The 25,716-nt window shown below is 38.7% G+C and overlaps 1 long non-coding RNA gene across 1 annotated transcript in view; it reads left to right on the top strand.

Moving 5' to 3' along the window:
* The window catches only part of LOC109549842 (uncharacterized), a 298,308-nt gene that overhangs the window by 23,043 nt on the left and 249,549 nt on the right, over positions 1-25,716 (top strand). The window contains exons 2-3 of the long non-coding RNA XR_002176206.3: positions 17,491-17,712; positions 19,116-19,198. This is a non-coding gene — a long non-coding RNA (uncharacterized lncRNA). The remainder of the gene's footprint in view (positions 1-17,490; positions 17,713-19,115; positions 19,199-25,716) is intronic.

The raw sequence follows: 25,716 nt of genomic DNA, 5'->3' as shown, positions 1-25,716 counted from the left end.
GACCTCACAAGGACTCTTTGAACAGTGACCTAATGTGGCTGTGTCAGTGACATCCAGAGGACCAGGGTACAGTCTGGCAATGAGGGGCTTAAAAGAAACTACAGTCCTGCTTCATTCACTTTGCTCACATTATGTGATTTTTTATCTTGAGTCATATGTGCCATGTATGTTAGTGTCCTCTTTTCTGTGATAAGATTGAACAAAAATGTTCTGTTGATTGCCCATATGTAAACAGTTTGTCTGAAAAACAGTATAGCTAGTCTTTCCGAATTTGAAAGAGTGTTCTTCTCTTTCCTCTGTGGCTCATTCCTCCAGCTGTGCTCTGGAGCTCAATTTTGCTCTCCTTCCTATGGGACTTGTACCATCACATATGCCCTTTCTCTCCTGAAACTTCAATGTCACCCTTTCTATTTTTCTATTTCCTATCAGCACTTAATTATACACAGATATCATCTTAAAATTTTTGGTTTTAAAAGTCCTTATTTTGCCTCGTATTCCTCCTTCTTCCAAGACTTATCCACACTCGCCATCACTCCTTCTTTATCTCTTTTACTCCTTAAGTCACTGCAAGATGACATCAGTCTTTGCCCTCCAATGATAGAGTTATTTTACCCAAAGTCAATAAGTTAATGGATACTTTCAGTCCTAATCCTGCTTAATATCATTTGCAACCTAATAGCTAATATTTATTGGGAGATTACTATGTGTTAGGCCTTAATGGAACTGATAACCTCACAACAATCTATCAGGTAAGTACTACTTTTATCTCTATTTGTTACATGAGGAAACTATTGTGAAAGAAGTTGGGGAAGGTCCTCAAGGTCACCCAATAGTAAATCATGAAGCCAGGCTCCTAAGCCAGGCAGGTGAGCCCAGAGCCATTGGAGGGATGTCCTTGACTGTAGTTCCCATCCTCTGACCTGTGGACATTCTCTTGATTCTCTTGTCTTTCTCTCAAACTGTTCAATTTTCTCCACCTTACTGCCACTGTCCTAGTTTACCGAACTAGAATTACTTAAAATGCTTCCCAGTCATGCACTCTGCTTCCAGGCTTGTCCTGTCCAATCCATTTTCTAGACCATAGTCAGGATGACCTTGCTGAAACTCAGATTCCATTACAGCAATCTCTGCTTAAAATCCTTCAATGGTTCTCTGGTTTTTAACCAAAGACACAGGTCCCCTCATGTGGTCTAAAAGGAGCTTCAAGATCCGAATCCTGTCAAATTTACCTCTTTGGTTTCAAATGTCCATTTTCCATTTGCCTTTGAGGACACCAATCTTTTGACCAAGGCCCCATGCTCTCTCTTGCTTCAGGTTTTTTTTTTTTTTAAACCTTTCTCTTGTCTTGCTCTTCCTCAGCCCCCTGTAGCCCAGTCTTATTTTATGCATCACCAATAGGAAGGCTTCCTCTGCCCCCGCTCACCTGTGTTGCAGGCCCTTTGTTTACCCCCACAGCTCCCTCGCTGTACTTCAAGCTGGGACGTTCCATTCTGTTTTTTACTTACTCATTGATGGTTGCCTTCCCAATTAGAGTGTGTCCTGCGCACCTAACCCAGTGTGTGATTCCTGGGAGGGTCCCATTAGATATTTATTGAATGACCAAGTGAATGTCAAGTCCTTAGAAACTTCAAATAATACTAAACAGTGGACTCCTAAATTCATGTTAGTTTGCTTTATAATGTTTCTGAGCCTCCCTTTCTTCATTTATGAAATGGGGATAGCATAGGTATCATAGTTCAAATATGCTTTTATGATGAAGGCACATAACTTAAGTAGCACACATTTTATTTATCAAAATCAACAGAGAATTTTTGTTGTTAACAAGGAAAAGCAGAATTAAATGTTTTATGGACATTTATATAATCTATTTTCTTACTTTATTTTTTAATCTCATGTTTTTGAGAAATAAGTTGGTTTAGGATGAATGATTAATTTGTTGCCAGTGTGTTTATATTGTCTATATAATAAAAACATGAGCCTTTAGCTCATACTCAAGTGAGTATAGAAGAAACATAATAAAGGCCATATATGACAAACCCAGAGGTAACATAATACTTAATGGTGAAAAGCTGAAAGCTGTCCCTTTGAAATCAGGAAAAAGATAAGTATGCCCACTCTCACCACTCTTATTCAACATAGTATTGGAAGCCCTAGCCAGAGCAATTAGGCAAGAAAAAGAAATAAAAGGCATCCAAATTGAAAAAGAAGAAGTGAAATTGTCACTGTCTGTGGATGGCATGATTTTGCAAATAAAAAACTCTAAAGACGCCACCAAAAAACTATTAGAAATAACAAATACAGTAAATTGCAAGGTACAAAATCAATATACAAAGATCTGTTGCATTGCTATACATTAAAGTGAGCTAACACAGAGAGGAATTAAGAAAACAATTCCATTTATAATCTCAACAAAAATAAAAAATACTTAGAAATAAATTTAACCAAGGAGGTAAAAGACCTGTACACTGCAAACTATAAGACATTATTGAAAGAAATTGAAGAAGACTCAAAGAAATGGAAAGATATCCCATGCTCATGGATTGGAAGAGTTAACATTGTTAAAATGTCCGTATTACCTAAAACAATCTAGAGATTCAGTGCAAATCCCTGTCAAAATCCCAACAACATTTTTCACAGAAATAGAACAAAAAAATTCTAAAATTTATATGGCACCACAAAAGACTCTGAATAGCCAAAGCCATCCTGATCAAAAAGAACAAAGCTAGAGGTATCACAATCCCTGATTTCAAACTATATTACAAAGCTATAGTAATCAAAACAGCATAGTGTTGGCACAAAAACAGATACGTAGATCAATGGAACAAAATTGAGAGCCCAGAAATAAACACACATATATGGACAATTAATTTATGATAAAGGACCAGAGAAAATACAATGGAGAAAAGAATCTTGGGGACTTCCCCAGAAGTCCAGTGCTTAAGACTCCGTGCTTCCACTGCAGGGGGCACGGGTGCGAACCGTGGTTGGGAAAGTAAGATCCCATAGGCCACAAAGTGCAGCCAAAAAAAAAAAAAAGTTTTTTTGATAAATAGTGTTGGAAAAACTGGACAGCCACAGGCAAAAAAATGAAACTAGACCACTATCCCACACCACGCACAAACATCAACCCAAAATGGATTAAGGAATTGAATGTAAGACCTGCCTGAAACCATAAAACTCCTAGAAGAAAACTTTGGCAGTATGCTCTTTGACATTGGTCTTAGCAATATCTTTCTGGATAAGTTTCATCAGGTAAGGGAAACAAAAATTAAAATTAAAAAATGGACTACATCAAACTCAAAAGCTTCTGCACAGCAAAGGAAGCCATCAACAAAATGAAAGCCCTTCTACTGAATGGAAGAAGATATTTGCAAATCATATTTTCAATAGGAGTTAATATTCAAAATATATAAATATATAACTCAACGGCAACAAAAACCAAACAACCTGATTAAAAAATGAGCAGAGTTGTTGAATAGAAAATTTTCAAGAAGGACATACAGATGGCCAGCAGCTACATGCAAAGGTGTTCAACATTACTAATTATTAGGAAAATACAAATCAAACTGTGAGATATCACCTCACACCTGAATTAACAAGCGTTGGCAAGGATATGGAGAAAAGGGAATGCTCACTGTTGGTAGGAATGTAAATTGGTGCAGTCAGCATGGGAAACAGTATGGGGATTCCTTGAAAAATTAAGAATAGAACTACCATATGTTCCAGCTATTCAGCTTCTGGGTATTTATGCAAAGAATACAAAAACACTAATTGGAAAAGATATATTCATTGCAGCATTATTTCCAGTAGCCAGGATATGGAAAAAATCTAAGTGCCCATCGATGGATGAATGGATAAAGATGTGGTACACACACACACACACACACACACACACACACACACTGGAATACTACTCAGCCATAAAAAAGATGAAATCTTGCCATGTGTGAAAACATGGATGGACCTTGAGGGTATCATGCTAAATGAAATAAGTCAGATGGAGAAATATAAATATCATATGATTTCATGCATATGTTGAATATTAAAAAAACCCAAACAAACAAAAAAATGAATGAACAAACCAAACCAAACACAGAAACTGATGCACTTTGTTATAAAGCAGAAACTAACACACCATTGTAATGCAATTATACTCCAATTAAGATGTAAACAAACAAACAAACAAACAAACATATAGATACAGAGAATAGAGTAGTGGTTACCAGAGGGTAAGGAGGGGGAGAGTGAAATGGGTAAAGGGGGTCTACTGTATGGTGATGATGGAAACTAAATTTTTGATTTTGAATATGCTGTAGTATATACAGAAGTAAAAAATAACATCGTGCACATGAAACTAATATCATGTTATAATATTACTTCAATTAAAAAAAAAGATTTAAAGGAACACTTGGTCCTCTTCCCACTCTCCATACTTCCAAAAGGCTAAATGCAGTATTAAAATATTCCTTGTTAGGTTTTTTTGGTGTATGTGAGCATTTGTCTTACTCATTGAAGCAGAATTCAACAGAGTGTGTTTTTCTGAAGGCTCCAATTTGAACTATAAATGATATCCTTGGATGGGTTCCTAGAGATTATAAAATTCTACCTTCATGTTGTTAAAGAAGTGAGATTTATCTTTGTAGATAAGGTTTTATTTTTTGGTAATGCATGTTCATTGGTAAAGATTTGAACAAATATCAAAAAGAAATAAAGAAGAAAAAATCACTCATGAAGAAAGAAATAAAGAAGAAAAAATCACTCATGATGATAGTGCTTTACATTTTGGTGACTATTTTCCATACATTTAATTTTTATTGGTAGACCAGTTTATTAAATCACACTGTACTTTTCTTCTATAACCTGATATTTTTATAAACATTTTTATGACACTAAATGTACTTTGTCATATAACATGGTTACTGGGTAGTAGTCAATTGAAAATATACAAATATACAAAAATGTATTTGCTCAATCCCTATTGCTGGACTTCTTTTAAAATTTTTATTTTATTTTGGAGTATAGTTGATTTACAATGTTGTGTTAGTTTCAGGTGTACAGCAAAGTGATTCAGTTTTATATATACATATATATATATATATATATATATATATTCTTTTTCAGATTCTTTTCCCATATAGGTTATTATAAAATATAGAGTGGAGTTCCTGTGCTATACAGTAGGTCCTTGTTGATTATTTTATATACAGTAGTGTGTATATGTTAATCCCAGCCTCCTAATTTATCACTCCCCTGCCTTTCCCCTCTGGTAACCATAAGTTTGTTTTCTAAGTCTGTGAGTCTGTTTCTGGTTTGTAAATAAGTTCATTTGTATCACTTTTTTTTACGATTCCACATATAAGTGATACCATATTATATTTGTTTTTCTCTTTCTGACGTACTTCACTCCGTAGGACAGTCTCTAGGTCTATCCACGCCTCTGCAAATGGCACAATTGCTTTCCTTTTATGGCTGAGTAATATTCTATTGTATATATGTACCACATCCTCTTTATCCATTCACCTGTTGATGGACATTTAGGTTGCTTCCATGTCTTGGCTATTGTAAATAGCGCTGCAGTGAACATTGGGGTGCATGTATCTTTTCAAATTACGTATTTCTCCATATATATGCTCAGGAGTGAGATTGCTGGATCATATGGTAGCTCTGTTTTTAGTTTTTTAAGGAACCTCCGTACTATTCTCCATAGTGGCTGTACCAATTTACATTTCCAGCAACAGTGTAGGAGGGTTCCCTTTTCTCCACACCCTCTCCATCATTTATCATTTGTAGACTTTTTGATGATGGCCATTCTGACCGGTATGAGGTGATACCTCATTGTAGTTTTGACTTGCATTTCTCTAATAATTACTGATGTTGAGCACCTTTTATGTACTTTTTGGCCATCTCTATGCCTTCTTTGGAGAAATGTCTATTTAGATCTTTTGCCCATTTTTTGATTGGGGTTTTTTTTTTGATATTGAGCTGCATGAGCTGTTTGTATATTTTGGAGATTAATCCTTTGTCAGTTGCATCGTTTCCAAATATTTTCTCCCATTCCGTGGGTTGTTTTTCATTTTGTTTATGGTTTCCTTTGCTGTGCAAAAGCTTTTAAGTTTCATTAGGTCCCATTTGTTTATTTTTGTTTTTATTTTCATTACTCTAGGAGGTGGATACAGAAAGATATTGCTGCAGTTTATGTCAAAGTGTGTTCTGCCTATGTTTTCCTCTAAGAGTTTTATAGTATCCGGTCTTACATTTAGGTCTTTAATCCATTTTGAGTTTATTTTTGTGTATGGTGTTAGAGAATGTTCTAATTTCATTCTTTTACATGTGGCTGTCCAGTTTTCCCAGTACCACTTATTGAAGAGACTGTCTTTTCCCTATTACTGGATTTTAGATTGATTTTTAGATTCCAACTCTTCACTGCTATGACACTGCAATAAACATCCTTTTACATAATTATTGGTGTACATCTCTAAGTGATTCCTTAAGATAAGTGGTTAGAAATTGAGTTAATAGGTCAAAGGACAGAAATATTTTTAAGGATTTTGACATATTGCTGTTCAGAAAGTATGCACCGTTTTCATGACTATCAGCAGCATATAAAGGGACTCCTTTCATTAACCCTCAGGAATACTGAATATTAACCTTAAAAAAAGTCTTTATCAGTCGATAGTTGAACATGCGGTTTTATTGTCTCAAACTGCATTTTTTTACATTCTATTAAGATTGAACATTTATCAAGAATTCCTATGAATTCTTCATTAAGTTGTCTATTAATGTCCTTTATTTTCCCTTAAGCTGTTTAACTTTTTTATTGATTAGTAGAGAATTCTTTACATATTAAGGGTATTAGCATCTTTATCTTATATAATACAATTTTTTTTGTTCTGGATTGTCATTTACACTAGAATTTCTTTTGCCTTTTCCTGTATTTTGAATTGGGAATGTGGACTTTCAGTTTTAATAAATATGTAACCTAGAGAAAGAAATTTAATTTTTCTGGTACTCGGTTGCCTCATCTGTAAAATGTGTGTGGGGAGAAAGGGATGCGGGTGGTTGGGAGGCAGAAACTCGACAGATTAGATGAAATGACCTGTTCCAACTCTTCCAGGTCTAAAATTCTATGATTTCATTCCTTCCCAATTCTATCCTAATTACTGCCTATAATCAAGCCATATGGTACCTTTTTGATCTTGTATATTTTGGGCAAGCATTACCATTGCTCATTAAATCACAGTGCTCCAAATTCAGGGTTAATTTTCTTTTAATGAAGAAACTTCTGCATGCCTCCAGGGCTTTTTTCTTCTGTTAAACTCTTATGAACCATTTCCATTTAAAAAACACCAATAGCTTTAATGAGTTAGGCCTGCCGCTTTCATAAAATTGCAGCTAATGAATGACCTTGCAGACAGAAATGGGCAACACAATTAGAGTTACCAAAGTTTTCTTTCCGACTCTGAGCCAGTTTAACCTTTTCATCATGTGCGTGGACACACACATAAGGCCTCTGAAAATGAAATAATGTGCTTATGGCTTCAGTGTTAATAGAAGAGACAAGACAGTTTATACCTGAAGCAATCAGCAGTCGTCTGATTACTAGGAGACACTGCAGCTTGTTGACAAGTGGTTCTCATGGTGATTTACAGTTATTAAGTCTGGAGATGTCTGTATTTCTAGATTTATATATTCTATGGCATATTCTCTGTTTTTATACTTTAGTAGGAGTAGCCTGGGGAAGTCCCAAAGCACTTCCCTTGTAGTAGAACAGCATGCTTTGCTTCTTGGTATTGTCAGAGCGTTGACTAGGCAGATCCTGAACCTCTGTGTGTGTCTTACCTTTATATTTCACAGGAGACCTCTGCAAAGAGCCAAGTGATTCTCCTTTTTCAGGACTTTTTTTTTTTTTGGCATTACATTTAAAAAAAAAAAAAGCTTACTCATCAAGAGCTCTAGAAATTGGCATTTCCTGCTGACAGTGTCTGTAAAGAACACGAGGGACTTCCCTGGCTGTCCAGTGGTTAGGACTCTGTGCTTCCACTGCAGAGGATGTGGGTTTGATCCCTGGTCGGGGAACTGAGATCCCTCAAGCTTCGCCGTGCCACAGGGCATGGCCAAAAAATTTTTTTTAAAAAGAAAAGAACCCTGACTTCAGGTTGTTTTTCATTAAGGTACTGTGTCTCCTGTTTTGTTCACTGTAGTTTTGAAAGATCCATCTTATGGTCAATTTTCCCAGAAAATCTTAGTTTATAATTACCTGGAAACACACTTTATTTCGACTTAAAAGGTTTCCTCCTCCTCCAAATATCATTGAAGGAGAGGCTGGAAGGCTTCTCTTCAGGAAATCACTTCCATGAGCTGAAATACAGTAAATTTCCACTACTTCTCTGAATGCTACTCTCAATCCAATATGGCTGTTTTTACTTTTCTTCTTCCATCACTGAGTACTGGAAGACAATTCTTGCTGTTTTTTAGGTTATAAGCTAGTGTAAGATACGTATGATATTTTTGAAAGCTTCCTGATGTGCGTCTCTTCGTTGGTAAGTTCTCCTCCACTCTGTCCACCACTGTGTCATGTCCAAAAAAGCTAGAGTCTGGAAGAGGAAGGTGTGGTGCAAGGGAAGGAAGACAGGAGAGAAAAGTAACAGAAAAGCTCCTAAGAGAGTTTCATTCAGAAGGATAGTTGGAGGAGGAAGAGGGCGAGAGATGAGAGAGACAAGTGAGACTGAGCCCAGCTCCTTTCTTTGGCTTTGGCCTGGGCACGGGGATTAGACAAACCAAAGGGAATGACGTGGGCAGAGTTTCCCCTTGATTCATTCTGGGATTCTAAGAGAAGGCTGCCTCACAGCTTGCCATCGTGCTGACCTGGATCTCCTCACAACTGAGAATGCCCCATAACATAGCATGGGAAGACCACCGAGGTTAGCCCTTTGAGCTGCCTTTGGCTGGTGTGTGATCTGAATAGAATCTGGAGGTCCTCACAAGCTCCCGCGGGAGGTGGAAGTAAGCGATCTGGCTGCACACCTTCCTAGCACAGCAGTGACAGTCATGGTAAGAACTACTTATATAGCACTTGTAGGTGCTAGCCACTGCTCAAAGTATTTCACCTTTATTAATTCATCCTTTGAGAAACTCTGAGAGGTAGATACTATTATCCCCCTCCCACTTTATAGATGTGGAAACCCAGGCACAAAGATATTCAGTTTCTTGCCTAAGGTCACAGATAGTAAGCAGTGATCTGAAAACAGACAATCTGGTGTCATATCCTGGGTGACGGTCATTGTTCAGAGTGGAGTGGTCCTATAACCAGGGTCTATAGGACAAACTGCCTGGGCCAGACCTCAGGATGCCCCGAACACCAACAAGAATCAACTAGAGAAACCTGTGTAATCCTGATCAAATGAAGAGGCAGTTAAGTGATGGACTAATCTTTACTATTCAATAGGAGATGCTAGAAGGCTCGGTGATAAGGAGAGTTGCACAAGGAGTACAAATATGTATATGACATGCCTGCTGCTCCAAGAGCATGTCATCCTCTGTTATATAACCACTGCCAACTTGAGGAAGGAACGGAGAAGGGTAAAGAACAGCCTTTACCAAAACATGATTGTGTGACCTAAGCTGATCAGTGATGGGCTTGGCCTGGGGTTACTCTATCGCAGTAAAATCTAGTTATTTTCTCTGCCGTCATGTGGGCGGGGCTCAGGAGGGAAGCTGAATCTGTTATAGAGGAGGTAAGGTAGAAAAATTTTCCTGCACATGTGAATGTAATGTAAGTACCCAAAAGACTGAAGTAATTTTCTTTTTCTGCACATTAAAGGTACTGGAGTATAGCTTTGTCATCATACATGGGGGGAAAAATAAACCCTAGACATATTATTATCATTTTCCACTAACTAGAGTGAAGTATGACTCAACCAAAATTATCTAAGTGCTTTTGTTTTGTTTTCTATGTGAAAATTACTGTAATTACATGACTCAAATTATTTAAGGTTACTGAACTGCATTTTTCTTTTAAAGTGATCATTAGAACACAATGGTGTTCTACGCCACCCAGTTTATTCTGATGGCTAATGTGAGAGCCAATTACCTTTCTATTTTTGGAAGGATAGGGAATAGTAAGATCATATAAGACAGTTGCTTAACTTAAGAATTGTATAGATTTGTCCTCGACAAAGACTCTCTTGACTGTTAAGGAGATGGTCCAGGGAGTGGGTGGACAGTGCAGTTCAGATGAGCCAGAGCCTGACTCAGCAGGATGTTATGAATGCCCAGGGTGCTTCCCAGGTGAAAAGAAGCACTCAATCACACTTTGGGATTCTCAGGCAGAATCTACTGGAACTCCTTGAGAGCAGTTTGGAGCCTAGACAGACCTGGGGTTAAGGTTTGATATTAGTTGACTTATTATGGTCTGGGAAACTTTGGGGTTGGGTGCAGTCCTTCATGGACTTTATAGAAGTTTCTATCTTTATAGGGTGGTATGTCCTAAACTTTAAGCATTGGAGGACAGTTTTCACTATGACCACCTGTAGTGTTATTTATTGAATACTTTTGTTTAGGTTGATTCACTATGTTTACTTAAATACATTTGTTTAAGGGGGAACATTTGTATGATCATCATAAATGGTTAAAAAAGAGAAATCTTTGCCATAAAATAGGAGTTCATAATCAATATAAATACCATTAGACTTCCTCCTTGATGTGAATTGGATTGAAAGAGAGTTGAAAAGGCAATGGGACTAACTCTGTGTCCATGTACCACTGAAGACCATCTGCTATATTACTTAATATCATCTCAACAAATGTTTTTGATGACTATAGAAATATCAATTTAGGAGAAAATATACATTCTTCTCCCCAGGACAAGCTGGTCCTGTCTCACCCAACCAGAGGTTCTGGAGTACTTTTGGAGCTACCCTAATGATGAAGGGCTTGGGGGCAAACAAATGGTGGGCTTTCACAGTTGGAATCCAGTTGTGTAGCATGCATAAATGCCTCCTAACCAGCACAACCTATGGTGTCGTATATCACAAACTACCCAGGGTTTTCTTTTTTACTTTGAGGTGAAATGTATGCAATTAAAGGGAAAACAGACATTTTTTATTTGGGTGTGCCAACCAAAGTGCGCTTCATTTCATGACATAAACAAGATGGTTGTCTTTGTGGACAGTGAAAAGAATTGCTGGTGTCCTTAAAAGGAGGGTGAACACTATTTGGTACCATAGTGTGTGACATTGAAGAAGTTAGGGATGGTATTAGTTTCCAATAGCTTCTGTAACAAATCACCACAAACTTAGTGGTTTAAACCAGCAGAAATTTATTCTCTCACAGTCCTGGAGACCACAATCTGAAATCAGTTTCACTAGCCAAAATCTAGATGTCAGCGGGACTGCGTCCCTCCAGGAGATCTAGGGAAGAATCCCTCCTTGTCTCTTCCTGCTTTTGGTGGCTGCCAGCTTTCCCTGGCTGTGGCTGCATCACTCCCATCTCTACTTCTGTGGCCATTGCTGCCTTCTCTTCTGTGTATATAGTCTCCTTCTCCCTCTCTCTTACAAGGATACTTGTGATTGGATTTAAGACCCACGCAGATAATCTAGGAAAATCTCCTCATCTCAAAATCCTTAATCATATTTCTCTTTTTAGCAAATACTTTACATATACAGGTTCCAGGCATTAGGATATGGATAGCTTTTGGAGGGTTTGTTTTTCAGCCTACTACAGGGAGGGAGTGTTCTCTGATTTAGTGGGAAGATAAGGTTTGTAAAGCACCCTCTGTGAAGCAGACACCGTGCTGAGTACATTGTGTACCAGCTTATTTATTCCTGACAACAGGCTTACAAGGTATTGTTGTCCACATTTCACAGATGAGGAAACTAGCAGTTTCCTCACTTAGGACGCATCCGAGATTACAGAACCAGCAACTGGCAGATGATTTAACAATCCTAATTCTCAGCAGCCACCTCCCATCATATTTACAACCTCACTGATCTTCTGTTAACCAATGGACATAATCTGCTCTCCTAGATGCGCTGGACCCATCTGGTGTCTGCTTAAGTTCCTCGTTCTCTGTTGAAGGCACCTTTACTGTAAGCTGCAGTGACAGGCAAGGGTGAGGACAGACATGATTCTAGACCATGACCTGTAGTCCTGACTATCCTGAATTCATGGGTGCATGTAGACTTCCTTAATTAAAAAGGGGGGGAAAAATACCCTCACCCTGGTAGCTAAAGCACAACACATATCTCCTAACTTAATATCTAAGCTGCTTCCGAGTTCATCATGTTTTCAGTAGTTTCATGGAATTAATCAATGATAATGATAAGTTGTTTATCTTGCCTACAGGAGGCGGAAACATCGCAATTATTCACCTTCACGTGCACTTTGTGAGGGTCTGAATTATCTTTAGTAGGTGCTGGAATTGCTGCTAAGAGCGGAGTTTACCAAGGCTCTTAAACACAAACCTGTCCAACAGCTTTATTTGGACAGAAACAAGCAAGGGCTACGAAACAAACATTCAGGCAGGAACAAACTTGCCTGGGACGCTTCATTCAAGGTCTAGGTTTGGGGAAAATTTTCACAGTGATTTCCATGTGTCCTCCTTCAATCCAGTTGAGATTAGAAAGCAAATTATGATGGAATCTTTTACCACAATCTGGTTAAATGGGGTTTCCTAATTGCCTGTGTTATGAGCTAAGCTTATAGAGGCAGAGTGCAGGGAACTAATCCCCTATAGACTGAAGAAGTGTTGACACTGTTTAAAACACCTGCCAGGGCCTGGTTTCTAAATCCCAAATATAAGGCTGCTCTGTGTGGGAAGAGGAAAAGAAGTGAGCTAAGGCATCCACGTGGAAGCCTTCTGTTGATACATAACAGAGAAACAGATATTGGGTGGATTCATCTAAGAGAGCATTCAGTATTTTGCTCCAAATATAAAAGTTTAACAACCACGTGTTTCTTTTTGCAGAGGTGAGTCTGAAACACAAACAGATTTGGGGCATCATGCACATGGGAAAAAAAACACGTTACACTTAAGACTCAGAGCTGTTTGCTTTGGAAGGCTATGTTTTCCCTTTGCAAACTGGGTGAAATAAAGGTGCTGTCTCTCCAACTCCCCTCCCTCCTACCTCCCAAACTTCAACTCCAGGAAGTTTCCCGTGATCTCCAACAGCTGCTCCTTTCCAATTCCTAAAGGTTTATGTCGTCGCTCGGTATTTATCTTGGACGCTTCTCTGGGTTGAGCTTATTATCATATTGCTTTGCCACTGCAGAATTTATTGAATAAAAGGGAGCCGCTGCTGGCCGTGAGCTATGAGTGGTAAGTCCAGAGTTTCAGAGTCTCATGAATTAGGGCACCAGACGCATCAGTAAGATAACCCTGTAGCTCTTGGGATGAGATTTCTCTCTTTGGAATGCAACTTCTGCAGAGGTAACAATTCAGATTAAATTAGTTCAGAACACAAGAAGGCAATTTTCATTTGTAAAGGGATTGAGGGTTTGTTTGGTTTTTTTTCTGCTTTTTCTTTTTAAGCTAGACCACCAATCTAAACACAAAGATAAATTGACATGGGATTTTGTTTTTAAATGGCTTTAAGTAATACAAATAAAAATATGAAAGGAAAGCTGTTGGGATGTTGCTGAGTAACATCTGACAATGGCATTTTAATAACTGTAGGTAATAAATTTAAGGTTTTAATTTGCGATGCTGGTATTTTAACTGCTTTAAGAAATATACCAGTGTGAACTGCTGAGGCCTATTAGGACCCTTCCTCCAGGAAGATTCAGGGAGATATTGATGTATCAGGCCCTAGGGTGATATCTAGGGCTGCACAGAAGTGAACCACAAAGGAAATAGTCTTTGATTTAGAATAATTTGCATTTCTAATGCATGTTAATCTGCAAAATGTTTGGCTGAATGCTTTATACTGGGGAAACTCCTATTCATGCTATAAAATATAATCACATGCCTTTCATGGCAATGAACTACTCAGATTTAATGAATTTTTCTTTAAATGTGGAGTTAATGTCCTATTTTAGAATTATGTTTGAACAGTGAGTCTTTGAGTGAGGAATTATTCACTTAAATATTCTATGGAGCCCTTCATAGACATCAGGAAAACGGTGATAAAATGTCAGTTCCTCATTTCCATTTGCTTAAAAAGTACAATTATTAAAAATAAGCAGTATGGAGAGTCTAACACGTTGATACAATTCATGCTTTTCTGTGGCTCGGGTGACTTGTGAAGGAAATCATGCGGTCTCCGGTTGCCACCTGCTTCTTTGGTCATAGATTAATAACATTTGACCAAGCATGAAGGCATGCTGAGGCCATCTGCCGTCACACATAGCAGGATGGGTTTCCGCCTCTTCAAGTAGAATTCTGACTACATGGCTCCACTCTCAGACGATAGTCATCCCATTGGGCTGCGTGACCCAGTTACTTTGACAACAAGAATTCAGTACTCATCTCAGTCAAACCAGAACTACTTAATCTGCTTGGCAGTGGTTAAAGTATTAGGCCACCTGTATAATTTCAATGATAATTATGAGCTCTCTTCTCTGTTTATGTAGTAATGGATGTCACATAAGACCTTTGCGTTCGTCTCTGTGCTTTGATGTGGTGCACAAAGCTAAGAAAAATAGACACTAAGAACCTTTCCATGTTCAAATGAATTGGATCCTCGTTCCTCCTCTTTCCTCATCTCCCACTCCCTTCACCATATAATCTCCACCACCTTCGCCACCATGGTCATCATAATTGTGATCGCTGCTCTCTTCAAGATCTCTTTATGCTCTGTCTTTTGATGCCAAGGAGCCAAGAGCTGATTCTTTGGATGATAGAGAAGGATGGGGTCATAGAGGAGGATGCTCTGCTGGTCTGGTAGCCATATGGTAAAAGTTCTCATAAGTCAGTGACCCAACCTTCTCCTTACCTTTCTCCTTCAGGATATAGCGTGGTCTCCAGTGCCATCATTATTTAGCATTCCAAAGGAAGCCTACCCAATAGCCAGAAAGTTTGGGGTGGGGGGGAGCGGGTACAATAGAAATGACATTAGCCCAAGGACTAAAAGGACTTATTCTTGTTCTAAGTATAACTAGCTGGGCCACCTAGGGAAAGCCATTTGATCTCACAAAGCATTTGAGGTTTTTTCTTTTTCACTAGAAAAAATTAGGGGACTAGAATTGATGGTCTTAAAATTATGTTATAAAATTTCACAGTGGTGTTCCTAGGACTACTGGTCAGACCTCACACCTCCCTTCCTTCTTCATCCTACCTGGAATGAGACTGATTACCTGGCAGCCAAAACTGCTACCTTGTGACCATGAGGATGAAGGCCTGTACATTAAGATTTGGGGATCTGGGCCCCTGATGACATCACTCAGGTGCCATTCCAGCCCTAGACTGCTTTTTCTCAACTTCTGGTTGTGTGAAACAATACACTCTTATATAGTGAGGCTACTTTTAGTTGGTTTTCTGTTGCAAAGAGCTGAATGCAGTTTTAATGAATGCAGCCTTATACTAGTACCGTTCATCAGGCAGTTCTGAGGTCAATAATCTAATCATACTTGGCATTCAGTCAGTATTTTGTAACCATCTCCAGTATAAACTGTTTCTATCAGATACTTGAAGGTTTTTTATTTCTTTAATGGCAGAGTTTTTAGCACCCCTGCAGATAAAATTGCTTTAGTGTTCTTTTATAATATAAACGTCTTGTTTTTAGATGACGAATCTGAGCACAATATTTCTAATCCACCCCTTCCTTATATATTCATAACAGAGAAAAGGTGATTCCATAAATCAAAATGGGAAATACTAAACCAGAGAAACTACTCCGTCATTGACAACTAGTATAGTTAATCATGGTGAGTTTTTAGACTAAAAGAGGAGGTTGTTCTCTTATGTCCTAAAGTAATTAACCTAACCTCTTTGCTAATGTTTAGATAAACAGACATTCATTTCTTTTTGCCTTTAATAAATCAAATACAATTATTTCCTGCAAAACTGAGTGACTAGCAATTTTAACTGAAATAAAACTTGGATTTGAATTAAATTTCAAAAGTGAAATTGATTTAATAAGTAAATGTGTATCTTTAAAAATTTTGATTGAAATATTCTAGTCTTCTATATAGTCACATTTTGATAAATGTCAGTGGATTGCTAAAATAAATTGAAATGCAACTGTAGTCTTCAAACAAACACAAAAACCCTTTGGAATAAGATTCTGGCTGAAATTTGAAAATGTTGAAGACATATTTGGTTGAAAGATGTAGTGGAAACATGTTACCTAGGTTACATGAATTTATGATCAAAAATATAAAATGGATCTTTTAAAAGCATAGAATCCATCCTCCTCCAATTTAAATTTATCTGAAGTCAGTTGTCAATTTGATGACTCCTGCTTTATAACATCACTTATATTTTTGATATCAAAGGGAAAACATATTTTCAAGAAAGTTCGTATCTCTATTCCGTAAAGGTACAATGGTTTCTTTATAACATGCCATTTTTATCATAGGTCACCAGAGAGAGAAATCAGGCTTTTTTTTGAAAGAGTTCAGAATGGAAATAGAAACAGTTTGGATTTTTCTTACTAACATGTTAAATTCCTATAAAATAGTTTACATTCATGTAACAAGATATAGTATAGACTAGAGACAGGGATGTAGCCTTTGAAACCTAACAGGCTTGCATGGAATCCTTGTTCTCCCAATCCACCTGTGGCAGACACGTGTTTGGCTCACCCAACTGCCTTTCCCAGCTTCCTTTCCTCTCCCCAACTTCCCACAGAGCAGCTGAGAAAGTAAGGTTCCAGCTTCCCCAGACTCTCTTCCAAAGAAGTTGTATGTCCCAGTTCTGTCCACTAAGCTGTAAGGGGAAGGCTCCAGGGCATTTCTAGGAAATGTTTTCCTAAAAAAGACAGAACAACATGAGGAGAAAGTCATTTTCTTTTTTGCCACCAGCCCAACTTCTTCCTGTATTGCATCTGTAAATGGATAAAATGGTTGTAGTTATCTTCTGACCAAGAAGCAGAGAACAAGAAGATGCCAGGACTCCGACCTGCACCCCTATCTGGTTGAATCACTGACCCAATCCTGGGGTTATCAGCTTTCTGATTCCTTATAATGTGATAAAAAAAAAAAAAAACTTTCATTGCTTGTAGCCAAAAGCATTCCTTACTGATGTACAACATTTATTATGATGGGCAAACATGTTAACTTTTCTGAGCTTCAATTTCCTTTTATGTAAAATGGGACTAATAGTACTTAACTCAGTTTATGATTGTTGTTCTGTAACGATTCATCGAATAATGTATTTTAACAGACTAACACACGAGAGCAGCTCACTAATAAATACCTCTTTAGTTATGCTATTGGAGCTAGTGTTGGTTTAACCAACTTGTAGAAGAGAGAGTTTAATAAAGACCTTGTAGTTTGCCAAAACTATACGTTCAAAGTTTTAACTTCTTCCTTCTCATTATTTAATTCTTCCAGCAAATCTACAAGGAAGCTGTGATTTTCCATTTACAGATGAGGAAACTGAGGCTTAGAAATACTCTTCCAAGGTCACCCGGTTTGAATGTGTCAGAGCTGGTGTTTGTGCCCTAAAGATCACCCTACATGCCTTGGAGGATAAGAGAACCCTGAACTGGGACCGTGAGAAGGCATCAAATTAGAGAAAGAGTGGATTTAAAAACTCAGCCAGAGAGGCCCAAGGTGAGTGCCAAAGAGATGCTGAGGGTTCTGGAATGTATACATACCTTATCTAAGGCTACCAGTGGGAGGTGAAGGGGAGGACTTGGGCAGCAATTGGGATGGAGTGCAAGAGCTATAGCTGAGAAATAGGAGCTGAGAATCAAGGTCCAGAAAAGCAGATAAGGCTGGTGGCTGACTCACATGCCTTCATGAGCCCAGATGGTAACATGAATGTGTGAGTCTGGTAGAAGCAAGACAAAAATGGATGGTGGGGACTAGATACTGGAGAGGGGGTACATGACTCAACTCAAATCACTTAAATTGTTTTAAAATACTGTGCTGACCAAATAAGACACATCCTTGGAAAATATTTTCTTGCTGGCCACTGGTTTGCCACCTGGAAAATAATATAGCAGAAAATAGAAATCCAGGTTGTAAATGACTTCAAGGCCCAAGCTATTTTCCTTACCACATATTGTTTGATATTCATTTATTCCTTCCTTCATTCATTGGTTTTACCAATCAACAATATCATTTAGTGTCTTTGGACCATGTACTGTGGTCCAAAGGTGCTGGAGAGGAACAAGACATCGTCCCTGTACTTAATAGAAAGAACATCATATTTATACACTGTAATGGTCCAGGAGAGGCCTTAGCTCTTTTAGAGAGTGCATTGGAGCTAAAAGGACACAGCAACTGAATCTGCTGCGAGTGATCATGGGAGGCTGCTCAGAGGAAGTGAGACTTTACTGAGTCTATATGAATAAATAGAATTTTGCTTTGCTGTACATTGTGCATAAGATGAGGGCAGTAATTGGAGTGAGGAAGATTAAGAAGAAAATCTGCTTTAGTAAATAGATGAGAATAATATTATTTTATATATCCAAGTTTCCGGTTTAAGTAATTCATATCAAGCATAGGGAACAATATATGCAAGGGTCAAGAGACATGAGAATGGGGAAAGGAGTGTTGCTTTTCAAGGTACACGGCCTTGAAGGCGGGCCAGATAATAAAGGGCTTTTATGACAGCAAGTTAAGGCGTTTGGATTTTATTCTGCAGGCATTTGAAGAACTTTAGTTAGGAAAATTCATGTGCAAATTAGCATTTGGAAGGCTAGCTCTTGACTCTTAGTGAAGGCTGGTTGCAGAAGGAGCAAAGATTAAAGATAGGGAAACCATACAGAGGCTTCTTCCATAGCGTGGGTGAAATATGATAAGGGATTGGACTGGGATATGGGAAAGAATGGGACTGACGTGAAAAATAGGGAAGTACAGTGATGGGTTATGCTTACTGTTCAGAAAAAGCAGAAAAGAGAGAGGAGTCTAGGGTGAGGCTGTCAGACTCTCCTGAGCCACAGAACTACCTGAAAAGACCCCTAGTAGTTTGGGCTGGGGCTTAATTTGCATTTCGAACACATTTCCAGGTGATGCTGCTGCTGCTGTTGCTGCTCTAGGTACCACACTTTGAGAAAGCCTGGTCGAGGTAACTTGTAGGACCCTGCCTTGGGTGAGTGATGGCTTAAATCTACTCTACCATGAATGTTAGAAGTTGAGACAAGTACCGAATCAGCAGCATATCTTTATTAATGAGTTATAAATAAGTTGTACCAAAGTAAGTGGTTAGATAGGAAGCTTATGATTTGTCAAGTCTCTGGTTCTAATATGGACTAATATCATATTATCATGGTTCTAATATCAAAAGGTCTTAAACATCACACAGTTTTATTTTCCATGAATCATTTGGTCATTGAGGCAGAGAGAGGTGGAGGGAACCTCATAATTAGGCTTCTATAATTAGGAATGTAGAACAGTTTGGGGAGATGATTGAATGACATTTCTTTGTAGTTTTGATCCTAAGAAGAACTGTAAACAAGCAAATGGTAAAAATATTGAAATAATAATTCATACTCTGTCGAAAATACTTTTTATAAGAAAATATAGGAAATGTTATTTTCTCACAAGAGCATCTTAGAAGTAAAGCTTGGCTGGGAGATAATAAATGATCCTATTATTTCCAGCCATTGAAAGTATATTTGGGTGTTTGATGTTGCAGCTGTGGTGGCGGCCTTCCACCAAAGACTGACTGAAATCAGAATCCTAGGGGATGGAATTTCTGAATCTATATTAACAAATTTCCCAGGTGATTCACACTCACATGAAGTTTGAGAACCAATAGCGTAAATATTCAGCTCACAGGGAAAGAGGTTTTCTTCTCTCAAGAGATATCCTTACACTAATGTTGTTGATCTTGCTTGTGTGCCTCCACCATTGTCTCTTTTCTCCCCTCCAGTTTTACTGAGATTTAATTGACATATAACGTGTAAATTTAAGGTGTACAATATACATATGCCACACATATATATTGTAAAATTATTACAGTATATGGATAACAGCTCCATCACCTCATGTAATTACCTTTGTGTGTGTGGTGAAAATATTTAAGATCTACTCTTTTGGCAACTTTCAAGTATATGATACAGTATTGTTAACATTGTCTCTAAACAAGCAATTGTGGTAGGTATTCATCTCAGTCTACAGACTCTGGAGCTTAAGAAAGTAACTCTTTTTTTCTCTCTCCATCCCTCCTCCCTCCCTCCCCTCCTTCCTTCCTTCCTTTCCGCATCTTTGCTTCATTTTCCCTTGGTTGAAGCTTGGTTACTCTCAGTGTGGGGGGAGGGGGAGGGAAGTATAGATTGCATTTTAAGCAAATGGCACAAGTGTTACCCACCTCACTTTCACTCATGTCCAGTTGGCGAGAACTCAGCCATGTGGTGCTTCCTGGATGCAAGGGAGCTTGGGTAATTTTGTCCTGGCTGGGCAAACGCAAGCCCTACTAAGCTCTCATAATTTGGAAGAAGGGCAGAATGGATTTTGGACGAATAACTAGCAAGATGCCACACTTCCTTTACGTTTTTCTTTCCTCTTAAGTTTGTCCAGCTGCCTCTCTAGAGGTTTACCTGAAGATTTGACTTATATCAAGTATTCCTCTCAAAGCTTGAGCAATATCATTTCAAGGCTATTTCCTGAGGATTGAGGAGATGCTTGGTAAAGGACTTAACCTGTGTTCACTGCCAAGTTTAAGAAACATCTAGGCGTGTGGGGGAACTGGTGAATGTCCTGACAGAGGCCTGTGTGCAGAGGGAAGGGCCTTCCCAGGGAGGTCTCATCCTAAAGCGAGAAGCCTGTCAAGGCCAGCTGGGCCTGCTGGCGAGGGCTTTCCCGTTGGAAGGGTACCCCCAGCTAGTGCAGGGTGCTGATTATCCCCGAATCACTGACAGCATGTTTGGGTCCTTGAGGGGAAGAGCAAGGTGTAACTAACACCCAAAAGAACTCTGTAACTATTTTGGACCCAAGACACATTCCTTTTGGGGACCATTCTAATAGTTTTTCACATGAGTGAGAGCGCCGATTTCCTCCCATTGTGCTATAATGAACACAAACTTTGATACCTGGCAGACCAGGAGCGCACCTGTGTGGGACTGTGGCGTCTGAGGGACCTCCAGGGAGGGGTCCTCCAGGTGGAGGCAACACAAGGCAGCCTGGGTGTTTGGTGAAACTGTTATTAGCATCGCAGTGAACATTATGCCTTGAAGATGCTGGTCCCAGCTGAGTACGGGGAGACGGCTATATCCCGATAAGCACAGCAGATAGTCTAAGGAGCAAAGCTGAGCAGATTAACAGCAGTGTCTGCGGGAGCAGCCTGGACAGTGGTGGGTAGGCTGGAGGTCGAGCACATGTGAGACCCTGCCTGAGGATGCCCCAGACAGGGAGTTTACCGTGGGCCAGAGCTCTTGCATAAGTTGGCGAGAGCCAGAGTCAGAGCAATGTAGACTCCCTAAGGTAGAGACCTGTATGGCTTAGGCCAGGTGCAAAACGTTCCCTGTCACTGTTAAGAAAAGAACTTCTGCTCCATAAACTCTATAACTGAAAGCTCTGGAATTAAAAATTGAAAATACCTCATGATTTAAATTGTACTGGTTTGTACTAAAGAATACTTCCCAGGCCTAATCACCATGCCTTAAACAATTTGAATTAGTACAGAAGGACCAACAATTTAAGGTGAGACAGTGTGTAATATGATAAGTAAACCTGGAGAAACATTAACAAATAATCTTCCGTCCTGTGGGCCCTCATAATACTTTGTATTTCTCCTGTAGTTTATTGCTTTCAGCCTTTTAAGTTATTTGGTTTATAAATTGTTAAAGCTGGAAGATACCTCTGAGAGTAATTATAAACAGGGACATGCATAACCAAGCTCAGAGAGAGAGGTTAAGTGACTTGATTAAGATCATATCATTTCTTATTCCTCCTAGTAGGTTATAATGTCCTTGAGGGCGGGCATCGTGGCTCACCTGCCATGCCACACTCTGCAAAGCCCAGTGCCTTGTTCATTGATGGTACTGTAGAAATCAGCTGAAATGAGCTACACTGGCTCTTATTTATGTGAGATGCATTTTATATTGGGAATTCAAAACAGGACTGAAATCTTATGAGAAGCCATACAAGAATTTAAAGGCCCATTTCTGTGTAAGAAACTAGGACTCGGATGCATCTTCTAATGGGTGAAACAAACAAAAATGTATTTACTTATAAGTTATTTATTTAAATTGGAGTATAGTTGATTTACAATGTTGTGTTAGTTTCAGGTGTATAGCAAAGTGATTCAGTTATACACCACACACACACACACACACACACACACACACACACACACACACACACACACACATATATTCTTTTTCAGATTCTTTTCCCTTATAAGTTATTACAAAATATTCAGTATAGTTTCCTGTGCTATACAGTAGGTCCTTGTTGGTTATCTATTTTATATATAGTAGTGTGTATATGTTAGTCCCACACATTTATGTAATTCTTACCATGTGCTAGGCATTGTTCCAGCTGCTTTACAAATTTTCACTCCTTTGGTCTTCATAATAGACCTAAGAGTTAGGTCCTATGATCCTCACTTTACAGATCAGGAAAGGAAGGCATGGAGAGGCAAGTAACTTAAGTAACTTATTTAGGATCACACAGGGAATAATGACAGAGCTGGGATTCAAACCCAGTCAGCCGGGCTCCACGCTGCTTCTCCAAGGGTGTGGCCTGCTTAAGCAGTTCTGTGCAATTTTCTCTCCCTCTCTTTAAAATTATAACTGATGTGCAAGGCTTTCTTTGGCAATTTCTGCAGCCTGGTCACAAGCACCATGTGAGACTCCAAGAAGCCAACATTGCCACGGCTGACACATCTTCAAGTCTGTGTCAGCACAGGATGAACCGCAGCCAAACATGACACAACTGACGAGGCTCTGGGATGGCTGCCCTGTTAGAATCCTCAGGCAGAGTCAGCACAGGCAGAAACTTGTGAGACTTTGCTGACACAGCCTGCCAGCCTCAAGAGGCTTTTGTGGTGACCAGGGTGGCATGGAAGGAAGTTAAGACATTAGGGGTTGTAACTTTCTTTCTGCATCTTGCAGAGGTTGTAATTCATTCTGGGGAAAGTGCTGGAACTTCAAGCATTAGATCTATGTCCTTGAATAACTTTTCTTATCCAAGATTTGAACAAAGTACAAAAGCGGTTAAGCTGTCGTTTAGACTTGCCAGAGAACAGAGAAGTGACTGGAACAATTTGCCATAAAAGGAAAAGTACTCATTTCCAAAGCCTTTACTGAAATGATTGCTTTACTTAAATTTCAGATTTTCCCCATAAGATATAAAACTAGCCAGAGACTCTTGGTTCAAACTGAGCTTGTTTTATCTTAATGGCATATGTGGATTCAACAGTAGAAAACTGGGGAGATTTTTAGCCTCATATGTAACCTGGAGTTGATATTCAGTGGGATAGTGGGAAATAGATTGAGAATAAGATGTGGGTGAATACCAAAACTTGAAACTTTCAAATGTTCTTTGTTGTGATTATTATGAGATATCAACTTTCAATATTCTTGTTTAAGCTCTTTTGAATTCCTAGGCTATTGTGATTTGGCCAGTGTAGAGAAAAGGGTCACTCATTAATGTGTGGTAGTTTCCCAGCCAAAGCCCTACCTTGGAACAGACTGCTTGTCATCTGCTCAGTTGTTGTACAGAGATGCAATAAAGGGAACATCTTTTCCATTATAAAAAGGAAATTCCATTTTAAAAAGCTGGATAATTGTATACAGTTTAAATCAACCCTGAAATAATATTGGAACCAGACCAGATTCTGAGGTTAAAATAGATATCTTGGGACATATTCAACAGTTTGATGACAAAAGCCTGCATCCTGGGATTTATAGCCTGAGAGACTTTCATTCAATTTGGAAACAAATTAAATGGAAAAATTTGGGCCAAAGCGTGCAGCTCCCAACAATACATGCGGCTCAGATATTTACCATATGTTTTTCAAGATCAAAATACACACTGAATTTCAACGAGGTGCCAGGTATAGTGTTGTACAGTATAGTACAACAAGAGATAGTTCTGACCTCAAGAAATTATACCTCTATGTTAGCACTGAAATTCATGGAGATCTTTCCCATTCTTTGATCTTGCATATTGAGTTTATGATGAAGCCATGTAACAATGCCTTTGGCCATTAGATTAATTTAAGTAATTATTGCATAGTTTGTAACCTTTTTGGTATCATGGACCTTGGATCAGTTAGGATTAAATTCAGCTGGAAGTGACCAAAACGTCAAATAACTATGGCTTAAACAAGGTAGTAGTTATTTTTCCTGTAAACCTAAGCAATCTGTAACTAGAATGTCATCTCCATGATCATCAAGGATTCTAATTTATTTTCCTGTTATCTTCAACACTTGATTTCCACCTCATATTCCAAGATGGCTGGTCAAACCCCAGCCATCATGTTGATGGAAAGAGGATGGAGATAATCTCTTTTTCTTATTTAGTAACATGGTCATCTGTTGATGCCTTGCTGCAAGTGAAGGTGGATAGGGAAGTCTTTATTCTGACATTTCTGTTTTCAGCTAAAAATGAAGGTAAGGATGAATATTGGGAGGGTTGACAATCATCAGTCTATGTGACAGACACCTTTAAGAATCTTTTCAACTACAGGAAAAAAAAAAAGAATGAGAAAAAAAACTATCACATGGAGACTAAACAAATGCTACTTAAAAACCGGTGGGTCAACAATGAAATCAGGAAATACCTTGAGACAAACAACAATGAAAACACAACCTTATAAAATCTATGGGATGCAACAAAAGCAGTTCTAAGAGGGAAGTTCATAGTGATACGGGCCTTCCTCAAAAACAAGAAAAATCTCAAGACTCTTTTTAAATGCTAAGATGTCTTTAGAAAAATTCACATATGCATACACACATTTTAATATGATTTTAGGATTTTTTTCAGACTTCCCCTCTGATAGAGTCTTACCAAGTTCCCCAGAAATATGAAAATATGTAAATGACACTTTCATCAGCACCACCCTTGTCCCAAATAGGATTCTCCAGGAAGCAGATCTGAGGTGAAGTTAGAAGTTTTCAAGATTTTGGTGGGGGAAAAACACTTATCAAAATAAAAGGAGAAGAAATAGGGTTTGGCAGATGGGAGGCATCAGATAACTATGCAGAACTGAGAAAACTCTGCTAATTCAGTGGGGGGATTTTTGAGCAGAGACTGCCTTTTAGAGAAGTCTCACACTGGGCAGAAATGGCAAGGCCCCACTGCCTTGCTTAATCATTGACTGGTGTCTTTCCTGGCTAGAGTGAGACCTTGAGGGTAATGCTTAAGGGAGGTCCTAAAGGACATAAAAGCTAGAGGCTCTCTACTAATCACAGGCTTTGCAGCTGGGCAGGAGTCCTTTCTTGAAGGGATATGAGTGGTGCATCCATTGTCTGCAACAACCAGCTACCATTCAGAGGTTTAAGTTACCATAGGACCATCAAAGCCTGCTGTGGGTGTTAATGTCACTCTTGCCAAATTATACCTCTGTGTTAGCACTGAAATTCATGGAGATCTTTCCCATTCTTTGATCTTGCATATTGAGTTTATGATGAAGCCATGTAACAATGCCTTTGGCCATTT

Source organism: Tursiops truncatus, chromosome 4 (genome assembly GCF_011762595.2).
Source record: "Tursiops truncatus isolate mTurTru1 chromosome 4, mTurTru1.mat.Y, whole genome shotgun sequence".
NCBI classification, from domain to species: Eukaryota; Metazoa; Chordata; class Mammalia; order Artiodactyla; family Delphinidae; genus Tursiops; species Tursiops truncatus.
The sequence above is the reverse complement of the archived record's forward strand: the minus strand, read 5'-3'. Positions and strand labels throughout refer to the sequence as shown.